Genomic DNA, 5,721 nt, shown 5'->3' on the forward strand with positions numbered 1-5,721 from the left:
TAGACGAGGAGGTTTAAATAACCTGCCTAATATTAAGCAAAAATAAACTAAAACAAAAATAAACTATATCTATGATAAATCCTGCATCTGATCCTTTAGATCGCAAATATCTAGCATCGGTTTCAAGAGTGTCGGTTGGCCGACTTCAGCTTTTAATTGTCCTGCAAATACAGTGTTGGCAAGAGCTGGCACTATCTTCTTGGCAGCGGTTATGAGGCATTTCAAGGTCATCAATTGGCTATGTGGTTTTATCAGGTACTGCCAGTATGTTTCCCAGTTTAATTTGTTTACCTGTTTAATCACCTCTACCCTTTCCTCTACTATTTCTTTCCACTCCGTTTGAAGCTGTTGTGCCTTTGGAAGGAAGCTCGGGGTGATCTCTGCTACCAAATTGGCCTTGTGTAGATTTTCATTTATGCACTCAATGAAACTGTTCGCTGCTACCGCTACGTCTTCCATTGCCTGTTATGCTTCCTTTAGCTGAGAATCCCATTTCGCAAATAAAATCTCTTTGTGTGATTAGTCAATTCTGGGCATGTCTTCTTTTTTCCCTTCTTTAGATCTCTACCAGTTCAAGAAGTCTAAGGCCTTCTTAAAAACTGAATCATACTTAAGTCGTAATTCTACGACTTGATTTGTAATATTATCACTCATTTCGCAATGGGAATTCCATTGCGAGATCTTTTGGCATAGTAGTTCTTTCTGTTGCAAGAGCTGGGAATTAAGAGCAAGTGCTTCTGTGATAAACTCCCCAATTTTGGGATCATCTTTATGCAGTTCTATCATACCTTGTAACTGTTCTTCTCTACTAGCCAAACTGCTTTGATGTGCCGATTGCATTTGCTAGAAGTCTTGCTGGAGTTTTGCCAACTGTGTTTCTGCTTCTTGATTGATGCTGACCTGTTGTAACTGTTGTTCCAAATAAAAAATCCTATCATCTTTCTCTTTAAGTAATAATTGAACCTCTGTTGCTTTATCAATAGTTGCCGAAGCATATGCACATGCGATCTGTGAGAGCCTAGTTAGATTTTCCAATGGGTCTGTAGTGGGGTCCTTCTAAAGAACATCCAAAGGTTCATCCTCGGGAGCACAACATCCAACTTTCTTTTCTTTGTTTGCCTTCGGACGACAGCATTATGTTGAGGGCTATAAAATACATCTAGAGTAGGAATTTCCTCTATCCTTAGTACAATTTCAGATGAGGGAGCAACAAGAATGTGCTCTATTTCTTGAGTATTCACAGCCCTTTCTATTACCATTTCTGTGGTTGTCGCTTTTGAATTTTTTGATGGCTCTGCACTCTGTTCCTCTATGCTCAGTATGTTATTGAAATTTCCCATTCCCCTTCTAGATCAATTACAAGTGTCTTTATTTTCTTTGTAAGAGGTGTGGGAATTTCAACTTGTCTTGGGGACAAAGCTTGCTGATCAGGATTTTTTATAGAATGAGTTGTGTCTTTTATTGACCCCTTGCTTCTGCTGTGTTCACTCTTGGATTGATCACCAAACTTTTCAGCTGATTCTTTTTCAGAACTTGTTCTGGACTTATCTTTTGAATCTTCACTTATGCTAACACGGGGAGTAGGCTCCCTTATTGGTTCAATGAGAAATTGGTCCAATGGGACCTTTGATAACCTCTGTTTTCTGTAATTGTCAAACTATTGGAGATTTTCTTGGTCAAAAACAATTCGTACTGTATACTGAACCTCTCTGAAGGTGTTTTTCTACAGAAAAACATCATCAGAGGGATCTTCTTCATGAGAAAATACTTTTATTTTAACCATTGTAGTAAAATTACTTACAAAACCAACAAGATCATATTGTCTCCCCAGGAACTTTGGTAGTTGTAAACATAATATATTATCAACTTCCTTGAAAGCATGCCCTAAGTCATGTAATGCAAATGCTCTGCATATTACAGGAAATTGGGGCCAAATGGCCTTCTTGGAATCTTTTAGTACCTTTCTCATTCCCCCCATGCCACAGGTCTGATAGGCTATCTCCCTAGCCATCAGTTTGTCTGGGACGTAAAAAGGTAGCACATGGGGTGAAGCAATGCTACTAAACACTTTGATATAAGTGAACGGTTCTTCCCTAAACCACCTTGCCATAGAGAGAATATCCACTTCAGATTTTGGGGAAAATCCTTGGGGCATCTCAGTTGTATAACATTTTATAAATCGGGAGCATAACTCCGTGACAAATTTTGAAGAAATGTGGGATGAAATTGGATTCCCACAATACTTTGTGATAAACCTGAATGGGAAGTGGATTTTGTACCGTCCACCTCCATCCCATAATAGGAAAATCGGAAACAAAACAAATAGCGTCCATAACATAGGCGCTCAAAAAGAATGGAGGGTAAACCCTCAAAGCAAAGCTTCTTTTAGTTCTGTATCCTAAAATTGCAATGGCTAAATTGTCCGACAGGATTTGAGCCCAATCCATTATTGTGGCATTAGTAGCTACATCCACTAGAGGTAACCATTCTGATGAAAACTTGTTGATGTTTGATTTCCCAAACAATCTACATAGCATTGCAGAGGCAAAACAGTAAGGAGAACAAAGAGAGCCGGTGGTGTACATACTGATTTTATCCTTCTTCAATCTTTCATCATTGCTTGACTAGTGCTTTGTGCATTCTGCCAAGTCTTCATTCTCCTTGGTGAACTTCTCAACAAATTGCTAGTTGTAGTTGGCTTGGGGTTCTGGTAAGTGGTACATACGCCTCAAATTATTTGGAGTAAATGACCCCATGGCCTCCTGGCTTTTCATTTTGAACTCTCTGTCAGATATGTCTGCCTGATCTATAATCCATTTGACCATGTTAGTGTATGGGAGTATCTTTCGCCTTGCAGCAATGCCGTGTAGAAACGAGCATGCAAGTTCAGTTAGGGATGCTTTAGAAGAGCCGCGTCCATCCATTGTAACTGTAACTTCCATAATTCTTGGTTGTTCGTCCTCTAACAACTGATACATCGCTTCCCATGTAGATATCCCTGCGTCCTGACTACAAGTAGTGTCTGTGAATAATGGGGTCATTTCTGACTTCTCAGACGCGGGAGCCTTGCCTTTCTTCCCCATTTCTTCGTGTATTATGCTTTGTGTGCTCTTCCTAAAAGTTGCAAGTAGAGATCAAAAGTATGATAAAGATGATAGTTAATACAGGAATGATCAATAAAAAGACAAAAATAAGGTGACAGGAGATCTTTAATTCTGAATCACGTCAAAAGATATCAAATTGTGTCAAATATTCCTTTACACTGATCCTAATCGTTTTTAATAAATGACCACTAATGGACCGTTATGCTAAACTTTATTGTTCATAACTTTGCATCGAAAGCCGGAAAGTATTGTCCCAGAACTCTGAGCCCTTCGAATTTTGATAAAAGCGATTTTGCGATTTGCTTCGCAATGTCATAGATCATTATATCAAAAAACTTGTTTTCGTTAAAAACCTGTTACATTGAGCTGCTGCGATATGCGATTTGCGAGACGCTATCGCATTTCACGGTATTTGGTTATGTTACATAAAGTAGCGCCACGGTGTTCGAATTTGTGATGCGATGAGGTTATAGGTTTCATGATCTCGCATTCTCGCGGATCACATTTTCAAGGAGTAACTTTTATAAGGGATGCCCACTGTAACCTTTTTGTGATGCGAGAATAATATTTTTAAAAGCAGGCTTTTAAGGTTTTCCTTAATGTTTGTGACCTTTTGCTATAAATTTTTTCTTAGGTCTTATGGTCATGTAGCACTCTTTTATAAGGAAACTCGTAGTTTGTAAAGTTTTATTCACTTGGAGTATGAAAAGTTAAATTTCCATGTTTTAGAAAGTTCCACTTTGACATCTTGTTTTATTCTAAAAACAAAAAGGCAACATTAAATGCTAAGATTTGATTTTTTGGAAGGGTCCCCAATTATTAATGTTATTACTAACACTAATAAAAATGGGGGTCGTTGATAGTCACAACACTTACCTAATTTTATTACTTTGTGATTAGATGAGATTAGGGGAGCACGAGCCTCTGAAGAGTGCCGACAGGATTGAAACCCTGCAAAACCCTGAGCTCGGCTCGACAAGCCAGCTTGCAGAATCGACCAATACACGACAGATCTGCAATGGAGCTCTCACCTGATTCAATCCATGCACAACTCCGGGGGGGATCCGACCCCCCCTTCTTTTACGCCTTTCATTTTCGGCAGCATCCCTATGGAAACCCCCAACTTCCCTACCAACTCAAGATCTGAGGGAACTAGCCACGAATCAGAGCCAAAAGGAATGGAATCAGTGGGGCACAATCCCAAACGACACAGCGAGCAAGAATCGTCCCCATGCAAGCCCATCTCAAAGGAAATACCAAGACTAATCATTGAAGATCCATGGATAGACGAATATAGAGACCACATGAGCCAACACGCCCTGATCTGCAGATTCATGGGGGTTCGACTGAATGAAAAGGCTCTATGCTGGTGGATAAACCAGAAATGGAAACCCAAAGGGGATTTCGAGCTCCAGCTGGGATCGAGAAGCTTTTTCACCGTCATCTTCGCCCACAAGGAAGACCGAGATCGTATCTTCGAAGGAGGACCATATTTCTACAACTCTGTCGGACTATACATCACGTACTGGAGGCCAAACTTCGCTCCAGAACAGGAGGATTTCAAAAAAGTTCCAGTATGGATTCGCCTTCACTCTATGCCTGTGGATTACTGGAACAAGCGAATCTTGGAGGCCATAGGAAACAAGTTGGGAGTCTTCATCAAAGCCTCAGATCTAACATCACAAGGTAAGTACACGGCTTATGCTAGAATCTGTGTTTACTTGGATATTTCAGGACCCCTCCCAGGCCATATGGAGCTGATCCACAGAGGAGTGCACTAGAAGCAAACCATTGATTATGAAAATATCCCGTTCATATGCCGAACCTGCCGCCAGCATGGACATCTCAGCTACGGATGCCCTGTCAATCAATCACAGCCCAAAGCACAACAGGAACAAGGGGAAACTCCAGCTCCTGGCTTCACCCCCGTTTCAAGAAAGAATAAAGGGAAGAGAAGCAAAAAGGCTCCAAAACAACCCACCAACACTACCCCCACCAATAAGACCCCCACCCAGCAAAATAGCTTTGAAATTCTGGGCAATCTTGACTCATCGGAGCACCCAACAGCTCCTCAGGCCCCCACTGATCATAATCTAACAGATTCAAGCCAACCCATGCCTACCACCGAAGCCCTAAGCTCAATCTCTGACCCAACCCATGCCCAGGCACTGCAACACCATCAAGACTCCTCTTCCCTCCAGAATACCACCAGCCAAACCTCAAAGCAAACCCAGCAACGCATAGAAATGCATTTAGATCAGCCCTCCACAACCCCCTCAAGCAATCCTCTGGAGGAGATCCTTGGTGATATAGATCTTCAAAAGGTCAACGAGCAATGGTCCTGTTATCACTTAGAACTAAAAAATTTGATGCATATAATTTTCTATCCTAGCCCAATGACAAAGGTCTGTGTTAGTTTACTTTAGTTTTAATTTTCTTCCCTTAGGATTTGGAGTTTTAAAGAGTTTTTAACTCAAGTCATTCTCAACTCCCATTGGTTCCCCTCTACCCATCATGGTTTTGTAGCCACCTCTGTGTCTTATGTGAGCCACCATGTCTTTGAGTAATTTCGCAGCACAATTCCAATTCACCAGTTTCGCAGCGCAATCATAATTAA

This window comes from Pinus tabuliformis, chromosome 3_2, assembly GCF_031772625.1.
Source record: "Pinus tabuliformis cultivar Carrire ecotype Pingquan chromosome 3_2, CPIR1, whole genome shotgun sequence".
NCBI classification, from domain to species: Eukaryota; Viridiplantae; Streptophyta; class Pinopsida; order Pinales; family Pinaceae; genus Pinus; species Pinus tabuliformis.